The following is a 16,961-nucleotide window of genomic DNA, read 5'->3' on the forward strand; positions in this document are numbered from 1 at the left end:
TTCAGGCTTTCTTTCTCAGAAATGGATAACTTAAACTCACAATTGTGAGAAATAAAGCCAGAATTGCAATATAAACTCATAATTCAGGCTTTCTTTCTCAAAAATGGATAACTTAAACTCACAATTGTGAGAAATAAAGCCAGCATTGCAATATAAACTCATAATTCAGGCTTTCTTTCTCAGAAATGGATGATATATACTCACAATTGTGAGAAATAAAGCCAGAATTGCAATATGAACTCATAATTCAGGCTTTCTTTCTCAGAAATTGGTGATATAACCTAGCAATTGTGAGCAATAAAGCCAGAATTGCAATATAAACTCATAATTCAGGCTTTCTTTCTCAAAAATGGATAACATAAACTCACAATTGTGAGAAATAAAGCCAGAATTGCAATATAAACTCATAATTCAGGCTTTTCTTCTCAGAAATGGATGATATAACCTAGCAATTGTGAGCAATAAAGCCAGAATTGCAATATAAACTCATAATTCAGGCTTTTTTTCTCAAAAATTGATAACATAAACTCACAATTGTGAGAAATAAAGCCAGAATTGCAATATAAACTCATAATTCAGGCTTTCTTTCACAAAAAATGGATAACATAAACTCACAATTGTGAGAAATAAAGCCAGAATTGCAATATAAACTCATAATTCAGGCTTTCTTTCTCAAAAATGGATGATATATTCTCACAATTGTGAGAAATAAAGCCAGAATTGCAATATAAACTCACAATTCAGGCTTTCTTTCTCAGAAATGGATGATATATACTCACAATTGTGAGCAATAAAGCCAGAATTGCAATTTAAACTCATATTTCCGGCTTTCTTTCTCAAAAATGGATGATATATACTCACAATTGTGAGAAATAAAGCCAGAATTGCAATATAATTTTTATATTTCAGGCTTTCTTTCTCAGAAATGGGTGATATATATACTCAGTATTGTGAGAAATAAAGCCAGAATTGCAATATAAACTCATAATTCAGGCTTTCTTTCTCAAAAATGGATAACATAAACTCACAATTGTGAGAAATAAAGCCAGAATTGCAATATGAACTCATAATTCAGGCTTTCTTTCTCAAAAATGGATAACTTAAACTGACAAATGTGAGAAATAAAGCCAGAATTGCAAAATAAACTCATAATTCAGGCTTTCTTTCTCAGAAATGCATCATATATACCCACAATTGTGAGAAATAAAGCCAGAATTGCAATATAAACTCATAATTCAGGCTTTCTTTCTCAAAAATGGATGATATAACCTAGCAATTGTGAGCAATAAAGCCAGAATTGCAATATAATTTTTATAATTCAGGCTTTCTTTCTCAGAAATGGGTGATATATATACTCAGTATTGTGAGAAATAAAGCCAGAATTGCAATATAAACTCATAATTCAGGCTTTCTTTCTTAGAAATCTGTGATATATACTCACAATTGTGAGAAATAAAGCCAGCATTGCAATATAAACTCATAATTCAGGCTTTCTTTCTCAGAAATTGGTGATATAACCTAGCAATTGTGAGCAATAAAGCCAGAATTGCAATATAAATTCATAATTCAGGCTTTCTTTCTCAAAAATGGATAACTTAAACTCACAATTGTGAGAAATAAAGCCAGAATTGCAATATAAACTCATAATTCAGGCTTTCTTTCTCAAAAATGGATGATATATTCTCACAATTGTGAGAAATAAAGCCAGAATTGCAATATAAACTCACAATTCAGGCTTTCTTTCTCAGAAATGGATGATATATACTCACAATTGTGAGCAATAAAGCCAGAATTGCAATTTAAACTCATATTTCCGGCTTTCTTTCTCAAAAATGGATGATATATACTCACAATTGTGAGAAATAAAGCCAGAATTGCAATATAATTTTTATATTTCAGGCTTTCTTTCTCAGAAATGGGTGATATATATACTCAGTATTGTGAGAAATAAAGCCAGAATTGCAATATAAACTCATAATTCAGGCTTTCTTTCTCAAAAATGGATAACATAAACTCACAATTGTGAGAAATAAAGCCAGAATTGCAATATGAACTCATAATTCAGGCTTTCTTTCTCAAAAATGGATAACTTAAACTGACAAATGTGAGAAATAAAGCCAGAATTGCAAAATAAACTCATAATTCAGGCTTTCTTTCTCAGAAATGCATCATATATACCCACAATTGTGAGAAATAAAGCCAGAATTGCAATATAAACTCATAATTCAGGCTTTCTTTCTCAAAAATGGATGATATAACCTAGCAATTGTGAGCAATAAAGCCAGAATTGCAATATAATTTTTATAATTCAGGCTTTCTTTCTCAGAAATGGGTGATATATATACTCAGTATTGTGAGAAATAAAGCCAGAATTGCAATATAAACTCATAATTCAGGCTTTCTTTCTCAAAAATGGATGATATATTCTCACAATTGTGAGAAATAAAGCCAGAATTGCAATATAAACTCACAATTCAGGCTTTCTTTCTCAGAAATGGATGATATATACTCACAATTGTGAGCAATAAAGCCAGAATTGCAATTTAAACTCATATTTCCGGCTTTCTTTCTCAAAAATGGATGATATATACTCACAATTGTGAGAAATGAAGCCAGAATTGCAATATAACTTTTATAATTCAGGCTTTCTTTCTCAGAAATGGGTGATATATATACTCAGTATTGTGAGAAATAAAGCCAGAATTGCAATATAAACTCATAATTCAGGCTTTCTTTCTCAAAAATGGATAACATAAACTCACAATTGTGAGAAATAAAGCCAGAATTGCAATATAAACTCATAATTCAGGCATTCTTTCTCAAAAATGGATAACTTAAACTCACAATTGTGAGAAATAAAGCCAGAATTGCAATATAAACTAATAATTCAGGCTTTCTTTCTAAAAAATGGATAACTTAAACTCACAATTGTGAGCAATAAAGCCAGAATTGCAATATAAACTCATAATTCAGGCTTTCTTTCTCAAAAATGGATAACATAAACTCACAATTGTGAGAAATAAAGCCAGAATTGCAATGTAAACTCATAATTCAGGCTTTCTTTCACAGAAATGGATGATATATACTCACTATTGTGAGAAATAAAGCCAGAATTGCAATATGAACTCATAATTCAGGCTTTCTTTCTCAGAAATGGATGATATATACTCACAATTGTGAGAAATAAAGCCAGAATTGCAATATAAACTCATAATTCAGGCTTTTCTTCTCAGAAATGGATGATATAACCTAGCAATTGTGAGCAATAAAGCCAGAATTGCAATATAAACTCATAATTCAGGCTTTCTTTCTCAAAAATGGATAACATAAACTCACAATTGTGAGAAATAAAGCCAGAATTGCAATATAAACTCATAATTCAGGCTTTCTTTCACAAAAATGGATAACATAAACTCACAATTGTGAGAAATAAAGCCAGAATTGCAATATAAACTCATAATTCAGGCTTTCTTTCTCAAAAATGGATAACTTAAACTGACAAATGTGAGAAATAAAGCCAGAATTGCAATATGAACTCATAATTCAGGCTTTCTTTCTCATAAATTGGTGATATAACCTAGCAATTGTGAGCAATAAAGCCAGAATTACAATACAAACTCATAATTCAGGCTTTCTTTCTCAAAAATGGATAACATAAACTCACAATTGTGAGAAATAAAGCCAGAATTGCAATATGAACTCATAATTCAGGCTTTCTTTCTCAGAAATGGATGATATATACTCACAATTGTGAGAAATAAAGCCAGAATTGCAATATAAACTCATAATTCAGGCTTTTCTTCTCAGAAATGGATGATATAACCTAGCAATTGTGAGCAATAAAGCCAGAATTGCAATATAAACTCATAATTCAGGCTTTCTTTTTAAAAAATGGATAACATAAACTCACAATTGTGAGAAATAAAGCCAGAATTGCAATATAAACTCATAATTCAGGCTTTCTTTCACAAAAAATGGATAACATAAACTCACAATTGTGAGAAATAAAGCCAGAATTGCAATATAAACTCATAATTCAGGCTTTCTTTCTCAAAAATGGATGATATATTCTCACAATTGTGAGAAATAAAGCCAGAATTGCAATATAAACTCACAATTCAGGCTTTCTTTCTCAGAAATGGATGATATATACTCACAATTGTGAGCAATAAAGCCAGAATTGCAATTTAAACTCATATTTCCGGCTTTCTTTCTCAAAAATGGATGATATATACTCACAATTGTGAGAAATGAAGCCAGAATTGCAATATAACTTTTATAATTCAGGCTTTCTTTCTCAGAAATGGGTGATATATATACTCAGTATTGTGAGAAATAAAGCCAGAATTGCAATATAAACTCATAATTCAGGCTTTCTTTCTCAAAAATGGATAACATAAACTCACAATTGTGAGAAATAAAGCCAGAATTGCAATATGAACTCATAATTCAGGCTTTCTTTCTCAAAAATTGGTGATATAACCTAGCAATTGTGAGCAATAAAGCCAGAATTGCAATACAAACTCATAATTCAGGCTTTCTTTCTCAAAAATGGATAACAAAAACTCACAATTGTGAGAAATAAAGCCAGAATTGCAATATAAAATCATAATTCAGGCTTTCTTTCTCAAAAATGGATAACATAAACTCACAATTGTGAGAAATAAAGCCAGAATTGCAAAATAAACTCATAATTCAGGCTTTCTTTCTCAAAAATGGATAACATAAACTCACAATTGTGAGAAATAAAGCCAGAATTGCAAAATAAACTCATAATTCAGGCTTTCTTTCTCAGAAATGGATGATATATACTCACTATTGTGAGAAATAAAGCCAGAATTGCAATATAATTTTTATAATTCAGGCTTTCTTTCTCAGAAATGGGTGATATATATAATCACTATTGTGAGAAATAAAGCGAGAATTGCAATATAAATTCATAATTCAGGCTTTCATTCTCAAAAATGGATAACAAACTCACAATTGTGAAAAATAAAGCCAGAATTGCAATATAAACTCATAATTCAGGCTTTCTTTCACAAAAATGGATAACATAAACTCACAATTGTGAGAAATAAAGCCAGAATTGCAATATAAAATCATAATTCAGGCTTTCTTTCTCAAAAATGGATAACATAAACTCACAATTGTGAGAAATAAAGCCAGAATTGCAAAATAAACTCATAATTCAGGCTTTCTTTCTCAGAAATGCATCATATATACCCACAATTGTGAGAAATAAAGCCAGAATTGCAATATAAACTCATAATTTAGGCTTTCTTTCTCAGAAATGGATGATATAACCTAGCAATTGTGAGCAATAAAGCCAGAATTGCAATATAAACTCATAATTCAGGCTTTCTTTCTCAAAAATGGATAACTTAAACTCACAATTGTGAGAAATAAAGCCAGAATTGCAATATAAACTCATAATTCAGGCTTTCTTTCTCAAAAATGGATAACTTAAACTCACAATTGTGAGAAATAAAGCCAGAATTGCAATATAAACTCATAATTCAGGCTTTCTTTCTCAAAAATGGATAACTTAAACTCACAATTGTGAGAAATAAAGCCAGCATTGCAATATAAACTCATAATTCAGGCTTTCTTTCTCAGAAATGGATAACTTAAACTCACAATTGTGAGAAATAAAGCCAGAATTGCAATATAAACTCATAATTCAGGCTTTCTTTCTCAAAAATGGATAACTTAAACTCACAATTGTGAGAAATAAAGCCAGCATTGCAATATAAACTCATAATTCAGGCTTTCTTTCTCAGAAATGGATGATATATACTCACAATTGTGAGAAATAAAGCCAGAATTGCAATATGAACTCATAATTCAGGCTTTCTTTCTCAGAAATTGGTGATATAACCTAGCAATTGTGAGCAATAAAGCCAGAATTGCAATATAAACTCATAATTCAGGCTTTCTTTCTCAAAAATGGATAACATAAACTCACAATTGTGAGAAATAAAGCCAGAATTGCAATATAAACTCATAATTCAGGCTTTTCTTCTCAGAAATGGATGATATAACCTAGCAATTGTGAGCAATAAAGCCAGAATTGCAATATAAACTCATAATTCAGGCTTTTTTTCTCAAAAATTGATAACATAAACTCACAATTGTGAGAAATAAAGCCAGAATTGCAATATAAACTCATAATTCAGGCTTTCTTTCACAAAAAATGGATAACATAAACTCACAATTGTGAGAAATAAAGCCAGAATTGCAATATAAACTCATAATTCAGGCTTTCTTTCTCAAAAATGGATGATATATTCTCACAATTGTGAGAAATAAAGCCAGAATTGCAATATAAACTCACAATTCAGGCTTTCTTTCTCAGAAATGGATGATATATACTCACAATTGTGAGCAATAAAGCCAGAATTGCAATTTAAACTCATATTTCCGGCTTTCTTTCTCAAAAATGGATGATATATACTCACAATTGTGAGAAATAAAGCCAGAATTGCAATATAATTTTTATATTTCAGGCTTTCTTTCTCAGAAATGGGTGATATATATACTCAGTATTGTGAGAAATAAAGCCAGAATTGCAATATAAACTCATAATTCAGGCTTTCTTTCTCAAAAATGGATAACATAAACTCACAATTGTGAGAAATAAAGCCAGAATTGCAATATGAACTCATAATTCAGGCTTTCTTTCTCAAAAATGGATAACTTAAACTGACAAATGTGAGAAATAAAGCCAGAATTGCAAAATAAACTCATAATTCAGGCTTTCTTTCTCAGAAATGCATCATATATACCCACAATTGTGAGAAATAAAGCCAGAATTGCAATATAAACTCATAATTCAGGCTTTCTTTCTCAAAAATGGATGATATAACCTAGCAATTGTGAGCAATAAAGCCAGAATTGCAATATAATTTTTATAATTCAGGCTTTCTTTCTCAGAAATGGGTGATATATATACTCAGTATTGTGAGAAATAAAGCCAGAATTGCAATATAAACTCATAATTCAGGCTTTCTTTCTTAGAAATCTGTGATATATACTCACAATTGTGAGAAATAAAGCCAGCATTGCAATATAAACTCATAATTCAGGCTTTCTTTCTCAGAAATTGGTGATATAACCTAGCAATTGTGAGCAATAAAGCCAGAATTGCAATATAAATTCATAATTCAGGCTTTCTTTCTCAAAAATGGATAACTTAAACTCACAATTGTGAGAAATAAAGCCAGAATTGCAATATAAACTCATAATTCAGGCTTTCTTTCTCAAAAATGGATGATATATTCTCACAATTGTGAGAAATAAAGCCAGAATTGCAATATAAACTCACAATTCAGGCTTTCTTTCTCAGAAATGGATGATATATACTCACAATTGTGAGCAATAAAGCCAGAATTGCAATTTAAACTCATATTTCCGGCTTTCTTTCTCAAAAATGGATGATATATACTCACAATTGTGAGAAATAAAGCCAGAATTGCAATATAATTTTTATATTTCAGGCTTTCTTTCTCAGAAATGGGTGATATATATACTCAGTATTGTGAGAAATAAAGCCAGAATTGCAATATAAACTCATAATTCAGGCTTTCTTTCTCAAAAATGGATAACATAAACTCACAATTGTGAGAAATAAAGCCAGAATTGCAATATGAACTCATAATTCAGGCTTTCTTTCTCAAAAATGGATAACTTAAACTGACAAATGTGAGAAATAAAGCCAGAATTGCAAAATAAACTCATAATTCAGGCTTTCTTTCTCAGAAATGCATCATATATACCCACAATTGTGAGAAATAAAGCCAGAATTGCAATATAAACTCATAATTCAGGCTTTCTTTCTCAAAAATGGATGATATAACCTAGCAATTGTGAGCAATAAAGCCAGAATTGCAATATAATTTTTATAATTCAGGCTTTCTTTCTCAGAAATGGGTGATATATATACTCAGTATTGTGAGAAATAAAGCCAGAATTGCAATATAAACTCATAATTCAGGCTTTCTTTCTTAGAAATCTGTGATATATACTCACAATTGTGAGAAATAAAGCCAGCATTGCAATATAAACTCATAATTCAGGCTTTCTTTCTCAGAAATTGGTGATATAACCTAGCAATTGTGAGCAATAAAGCCAGAATTGCAATATAAATTCATAATTCAGGCTTTCTTTCTCAAAAATGGATAACTTAAACTCACAATTGTGAGAAATAAAGCCAGAATTGCAATATAAACTCATAATTCAGGCTTTTCTTCTCAGAAATGGATGATATAACCTAGCAATTGTGAGCAATAAAGCCAGAATTGCAATATAAACTCATAATTCAGGCTTTCTTTCTCAAAAATGGATAACATAAACTCACAATTGTGAGAAATAAAGCCAGAATTGCAATATAAACTCATAATTCAGGCTTTCTTTCACAAAAATGGATAACATAAACTCACAATTGTGAGAAATAAAGCCAGAATTGCAATATAAACTCATAATTCAGGCTTTCTTTCTCAAAAATGGATAACTTAAACTGACAAATGTGAGAAATAAAGCCAGAATTGCAATATGAACTCATAATTCAGGCTTTCTTTCTCATAAATTGGTGATATAACCTAGCAATTGTGAGCAATAAAGCCAGAATTACAATACAAACTCATAATTCAGGCTTTCTTTCTCAAAAATGGATAACATAAACTCACAATTGTGAGAAATAAAGCCAGAATTGCAATATGAACTCATAATTCAGGCTTTCTTTCTCAGAAATGGATGATATATACTCACAATTGTGAGAAATAAAGCCAGAATTGCAATATAAACTCATAATTCAGGCTTTTCTTCTCAGAAATGGATGATATAACCTAGCAATTGTGAGCAATAAAGCCAGAATTGCAATATAAACTCATAATTCAGGCTTTCTTTTTAAAAAATGGATAACATAAACTCACAATTGTGAGAAATAAAGCCAGAATTGCAATATAAACTCATAATTCAGGCTTTCTTTCACAAAAAATGGATAACATAAACTCACAATTGTGAGAAATAAAGCCAGAATTGCAATATAAACTCATAATTCAGGCTTTCTTTCTCAAAAATGGATGATATATTCTCACAATTGTGAGAAATAAAGCCAGAATTGCAATATAAACTCACAATTCAGGCTTTCTTTCTCAGAAATGGATGATATATACTCACAATTGTGAGCAATAAAGCCAGAATTGCAATTTAAACTCATATTTCCGGCTTTCTTTCTCAAAAATGGATGATATATACTCACAATTGTGAGAAATGAAGCCAGAATTGCAATATAACTTTTATAATTCAGGCTTTCTTTCTCAGAAATGGGTGATATATATACTCAGTATTGTGAGAAATAAAGCCAGAATTGCAATATAAACTCATAATTCAGGCTTTCTTTCTCAAAAATGGATAACATAAACTCACAATTGTGAGAAATAAAGCCAGAATTGCAATATAAACTCATAATTCAGGCATTCTTTCTCAAAAATGGATAACTTAAACTCACAATTGTGAGAAATAAAGCCAGAATTGCAATATAAACTAATAATTCAGGCTTTCTTTCTAAAAAATGGATAACTTAAACTCACAATTGTGAGCAATAAAGCCAGAATTGCAATATAAACTCATAATTCAGGCTTTCTTTCTCAAAAATGGATAACATAAACTCACAATTGTGAGAAATAAAGCCAGAATTGCAATGTAAACTCATAATTCAGGCTTTCTTTCACAGAAATGGATGATATATACTCACTATTGTGAGAAATAAAGCCAGAATTGCAATATGAACTCATAATTCAGGCTTTCTTTCTCAGAAATGGATGATATATACTCACAATTGTGAGAAATAAAGCCAGAATTGCAATATAAACTCATAATTCAGGCTTTTCTTCTCAGAAATGGATGATATAACCTAGCAATTGTGAGCAATAAAGCCAGAATTGCAATATAAACTCATAATTCAGGCTTTCTTTCTCAAAAATGGATAACATAAACTCACAATTGTGAGAAATAAAGCCAGAATTGCAATATAAACTCATAATTCAGGCTTTCTTTCACAAAAATGGATAACATAAACTCACAATTGTGAGAAATAAAGCCAGAATTGCAATATAAACTCATAATTCAGGCTTTCTTTCTCAAAAATGGATAACTTAAACTGACAAATGTGAGAAATAAAGCCAGAATTGCAATATGAACTCATAATTCAGGCTTTCTTTCTCATAAATTGGTGATATAACCTAGCAATTGTGAGCAATAAAGCCAGAATTACAATACAAACTCATAATTCAGGCTTTCTTTCTCAAAAATGGATAACATAAACTCACAATTGTGAGAAATAAAGCCAGAATTGCAATATGAACTCATAATTCAGGCTTTCTTTCTCAGAAATGGATGATATATACTCACAATTGTGAGAAATAAAGCCAGAATTGCAATATAAACTCATAATTCAGGCTTTTCTTCTCAGAAATGGATGATATAACCTAGCAATTGTGAGCAATAAAGCCAGAATTGCAATATAAACTCATAATTCAGGCTTTCTTTTTAAAAAATGGATAACATAAACTCACAATTGTGAGAAATAAAGCCAGAATTGCAATATAAACTCATAATTCAGGCTTTCTTTCACAAAAAATGGATAACATAAACTCACAATTGTGAGAAATAAAGCCAGAATTGCAATATAAACTCATAATTCAGGCTTTCTTTCTCAAAAATGGATGATATATTCTCACAATTGTGAGAAATAAAGCCAGAATTGCAATATAAACTCACAATTCAGGCTTTCTTTCTCAGAAATGGATGATATATACTCACAATTGTGAGCAATAAAGCCAGAATTGCAATTTAAACTCATATTTCCGGCTTTCTTTCTCAAAAATGGATGATATATACTCACAATTGTGAGAAATGAAGCCAGAATTGCAATATAACTTTTATAATTCAGGCTTTCTTTCTCAGAAATGGGTGATATATATACTCAGTATTGTGAGAAATAAAGCCAGAATTGCAATATAAACTCATAATTCAGGCTTTCTTTCTCAAAAATGGATAACATAAACTCACAATTGTGAGAAATAAAGCCAGAATTGCAATATGAACTCATAATTCAGGCTTTCTTTCTCAAAAATTGGTGATATAACCTAGCAATTGTGAGCAATAAAGCCAGAATTGCAATACAAACTCATAATTCAGGCTTTCTTTCTCAAAAATGGATAACAAAAACTCACAATTGTGAGAAATAAAGCCAGAATTGCAATATAAAATCATAATTCAGGCTTTCTTTCTCAAAAATGGATAACATAAACTCACAATTGTGAGAAATAAAGCCAGAATTGCAAAATAAACTCATAATTCAGGCTTTCTTTCTCAAAAATGGATAACATAAACTCACAATTGTGAGAAATAAAGCCAGAATTGCAAAATAAACTCATAATTCAGGCTTTCTTTCTCAGAAATGGATGATATATACTCACTATTGTGAGAAATAAAGCCAGAATTGCAATATAATTTTTATAATTCAGGCTTTCTTTCTCAGAAATGGGTGATATATATAATCACTATTGTGAGAAATAAAGCGAGAATTGCAATATAAATTCATAATTCAGGCTTTCATTCTCAAAAATGGATAACAAACTCACAATTGTGAAAAATAAAGCCAGAATTGCAATATAAACTCATAATTCAGGCTTTCTTTCACAAAAATGGATAACATAAACTCACAATTGTGAGAAATAAAGCCAGAATTGCAATATAAAATCATAATTCAGGCTTTCTTTCTCAAAAATGGATAACATAAACTCACAATTGTGAGAAATAAAGCCAGAATTGCAAAATAAACTCATAATTCAGGCTTTCTTTCTCAGAAATGCATCATATATACCCACAATTGTGAGAAATAAAGCCAGAATTGCAATATAAACTCATAATTTAGGCTTTCTTTCTCAGAAATGGATGATATAACCTAGCAATTGTGAGCAATAAAGCCAGAATTGCAATATAAACTCATAATTCAGGCTTTCTTTCTCAAAAATGGATAACTTAAACTCACAATTGTGAGAAATAAAGCCAGAATTGCAATATAAACTCATAATTCAGGCTTTCTTTCTCAAAAATGGATAACTTAAACTCACAATTGTGAGAAATAAAGCCAGAATTGCAATATAAACTCATAATTCAGGCTTTCTTTCTCAAAAATGGATAACTTAAACTCACAATTGTGAGAAATAAAGCCAGCATTGCAATATAAACTCATAATTCAGGCTTTCTTTCTCAGAAATGGATAACTTAAACTCACAATTGTGAGAAATAAAGCCAGAATTGCAATATAAACTCATAATTCAGGCTTTCTTTCTCAAAAATGGATAACTTAAACTCACAATTGTGAGAAATAAAGCCAGCATTGCAATATAAACTCATAATTCAGGCTTTCTTTCTCAGAAATGGATGATATATACTCACAATTGTGAGAAATAAAGCCAGAATTGCAATATGAACTCATAATTCAGGCTTTCTTTCTCAGAAATTGGTGATATAACCTAGCAATTGTGAGCAATAAAGCCAGAATTGCAATATAAACTCATAATTCAGGCTTTCTTTCTCAAAAATGGATAACATAAACTCACAATTGTGAGAAATAAAGCCAGAATTGCAATATAAACTCATAATTCAGGCTTTTCTTCTCAGAAATGGATGATATAACCTAGCAATTGTGAGCAATAAAGCCAGAATTGCAATATAAACTCATAATTCAGGCTTTTTTTCTCAAAAATTGATAACATAAACTCACAATTGTGAGAAATAAAGCCAGAATTGCAATATAAACTCATAATTCAGGCTTTCTTTCACAAAAAATGGATAACATAAACTCACAATTGTGAGAAATAAAGCCAGAATTGCAATATAAACTCATAATTCAGGCTTTCTTTCTCAAAAATGGATGATATATTCTCACAATTGTGAGAAATAAAGCCAGAATTGCAATATAAACTCACAATTCAGGCTTTCTTTCTCAGAAATGGATGATATATACTCACAATTGTGAGCAATAAAGCCAGAATTGCAATTTAAACTCATATTTCCGGCTTTCTTTCTCAAAAATGGATGATATATACTCACAATTGTGAGAAATAATCTTAAAATGAACAAGATGGCGCCGCGAATGGCAGCCTCTGTGCTTAGCTCTCCAGTTGTTTTAGTGTTTTTGTTCGTTTTTCCTGTTTTTTGTTTTGCAAACACGATCAGTTTTACAAGGGATGAACTGCTAAACATTAGGCAGAACATACCACAAAATCTCCTACCGGTTTTTGATTATTCGGACGTTTTGCTCAACATCATAGTTGGCGGAGCGGCGGCGCTTACCAAAGGCTTCAGGACGCGCAGGACGCGCAGGACGCGGGGGAAGCGCGCCGGCGCGCTCGTGAAGCTTCGTCAGCGTGGATTCAGGATGACACTGCCAGGCATACATTTGGCGAATCTCCGGTCTCTACCAAACAAAACGGACGAACTCCTTCTGCTCTCCCGGACAAATAAGGACTTCTCACACTCTGCTGCTCTGTGTTTCACGGAAACCTGGCTGAACGCGGCTATACCGGACAGCGCGATTCATCTCCCGGGATATCAGCTGTTCAGAGGAGACCGCGACGCAGAATTGACGGGGAAATCGCGCGGCGGCGGGACGTGCTTTTACATCAATGAGAGGTGGTGTACAGATGTAACAGTGTTAAAGAAAATATGCTGTTCTGATGTTGAAGCGCTTTTCATAAACTGTAAGCCGTTCTATTCGCCGCGAGAGTTTTGCTCGTTCATTCTCGTGAGTGTGTACATTCCACCGCAAGCGCACGTGAGCCTGGCTTTACAGAAACTCGCTGATCATATCACAGAGACAGAACAACAACACCCGGACTCTGTTTTAATCATTCTTGGGGATTTTAATAGAGCAAATCTCTCCCGTGAACTTCCAAAATACAGACAGCACATCACATGTCCGACCAGAGATAGAAATATATTGGACCACTGTTACACCACAATAAGGAATGCATATCACTCTGTCTCACGGGCAGCTTTGGGACTCTCCGATCACTGTCTGGTTCATCTTATACCAACCTACAGGCAACAACTTAAAGCTGCTAAACCTGTAGCAAAGTCTGTAAAGAGATGGACCAACGAAACAGAGCGGGCTTTACAAGCCTGTTTCGAATGTACTGATTGGAGTGTTTTTGAAGCTGCTGCTACTGATCTGGACGAGCTTACAGAGACTGTTACTTCATATATCAGTTTCTGTGAGGATTTATGCATTCCTACCAGGACTCGCTTAACTTACAACAACGACAAACCATGGTTCACTGCAAAACTCAGACAGCTCCGTCATGCCAAAGATGATGCTTACAGGAAAGGGGACAAAGTCTTGTATAAAGAGGCCAAATACACACTGGAAAAGGAGATCAAAGTGGCAAAGAGAAATTATTCCGAAAAGATAAGGAACCAATTTCATTCCAGTGACTCTTCATCAGTGTGGAAAGGTCTAAAACACATCACCAATTACAAGACATCATCCCCCAGCACTTTGCAGAATCAGCAACTGGCAGACGATCTGAACGAGTTCTATTGTCGGTTTGAAAAGACACCATTTACACCTCCAACATCACCCCTCTCCCCCACTCCTGCAACTCCCATTCAAATCAGTGAAGATGAGGTACGCAAGGTCTTCAAAAAGAACAAAAGAAGAAAGGCACCAGGCCCTGACGGTGTCACACCAGCCTGTCTGAAAACCTGTGCAGATCAGCTGGCACCCATTTTCTCACAGATCTTCAATAGGTCTTTGGAGTTGTGTGAAGTCCCCGCCTCTCTGAAACGCTCGGAAATCATCCCCATTCCAAAGAAACCCAAAATAACAGGACTTAACGACTACAGACCTGTGGCGCTAACATCTGTCGTCATGAAGTCGTTTGAGAAACTGGTTCTGGCTCATCTGAAGGACATCACCAGACCCTCACTGGACCCCCTGCAGTTTGCTTATCGTGCAAACAGGTCTGTAGATGATGCAGTGAACATGAGTCTACATTTCATACTGCAGCATCTGGACAAATCAGGGACTTACGCGAGGATCCTGTTTGTGGACTTCAGTTCAGCCTTCAACACTATCATCCCAAACCTCCTCCTGCCCAAACTAACTCAGCTCTCTGTGCCCACATCGGTCTGTCAGTGGATCAACAGCTTCCTGACAGACAGACAGCAGCTAGTGAGGCTGGGAAAATTCTCATCCAGCACCCGTACTATCAGCACTGGCGCCCCTCAGGGTTGTGTCCTCTCCCCACTGCTCTTCTCCCTGTATACAAATGACTGTACCTCCAAAGACCCCTCTGTCAAGCTCCTGAAGTTTGCAGACGACACCACACTTATCGGCCTCATTCAGGACGGTGACGAGTCTGCTTACAGACAGGAGGTAAAAGAGCTGGCTGTCTGGTGCAGTCATAACAACCTGGAGCTCAACACGCTCAAAACTGTGGAGATGATCATAGACTTCAGGAAAACCCCCCCTGCTCTCCCCCCACTCACCATCATGAACAGCACTGTAAACACAGTGGAGTCATTCAGGTTCCTTGGAAATACCATCTCTCAGGACCTGAAGTGGGACATTCACATAGACTCCATTGTGAAAAAGGCCCAGCAGAGGCTGTACTTCCTCCGCCAGCTGAGGAAACTCAACCTGCCACAGGAACTGCTGAAACAGTTTTACTCTGCCATCATTGAATCCGTCCTCTGCACTTCAATTACCATCTGGTTCAGCTCAGCTACAAATTCTGATCTCAGAAGACTACGTCGGATAGTCCGGACTGCTGAGCGAATCATTGGTACAACCCTCCCTACCCTTCAAGATCTGTACTTATCCAGAGTACGAAAAAGGGCTGCCAAAATTACTCTGGACCCCTCACATCCAGCACACTCACTTTTTGAACTGTTACCATCTGGTCGGCGCTACAGAGCACTGAGCACTAGAACGACCAGACACCGAAACAGTTTCTTTCCTCAGGCAATCCATCTCATGAACACTTGATCGTGGAACATACAACACTATACACTCTTTATTCATTTTTCCGTTATTTATTTAAAGCACATACTTACTTCCATTCAAATGTCTTTGCTATTTTTGCACATTGTCTGTCTTGTATACCTCTATATTGTTCTTTTTATAATATGTATCGTCTTGTCACTGTCATTCTGTAGCACTGTGGAGCTCTGTCACAAAAACAAATTCCTAGTATGTGCAAACATACCTGGCAATAAAGCTCATTCTGATTCTGATTCTGATTCTGAAATAAAGCCAGAATTGCAATATAATTTTTATATTTCAGGCTTTCTTTCTCAGAAATGGGTGATATATATACTCAGTATTGTGAGAAATAAAGCCAGAATTGCAATATAAACTCATAATTCAGGCTTTCTTTCTCAAAAATGGATAACATAAACTCACAATTGTGAGAAATAAAGCCAGAATTGCAATATGAACTCATAATTCAGGCTTTCTTTCTCAAAAATGGATAACTTAAACTGACAAATGTGAGAAATAAAGCCAGAATTGCAAAATAAACTCATAATTCAGGCTTTCTTTCTCAGAAATGCATCATATATACCCACAATTGTGAGAAATAAAGCCAGAATTGCAATATAAACTCATAATTCAGGCTTTCTTTCTCAAAAATGGATGATATAACCTAGCAATTGTGAGCAATAAAGCCAGAATTGCAATATAATTTTTATAATTCAGGCTTTCTTTCTCAGAAATGGGTGATATATATACTCAGTATTGTGAGAAATAAAGCCAGAATTGCAATATAAACTCATAATTCAGGCTTTCTTTCTTAGAAATCTGTGATATATACTCACAATTGTGAGAAATAAAGCCAGCATTGCAATATAAACTCATAATTCAGGCTTTCTTTCTCAGAAATTGGTGA

This window comes from Garra rufa, unplaced genomic scaffold (assembly GCF_049309525.1).
Source record: "Garra rufa unplaced genomic scaffold, GarRuf1.0 hap1_unplaced_001, whole genome shotgun sequence".
Taxonomy (NCBI): domain Eukaryota; kingdom Metazoa; phylum Chordata; class Actinopteri; order Cypriniformes; family Cyprinidae; genus Garra; species Garra rufa.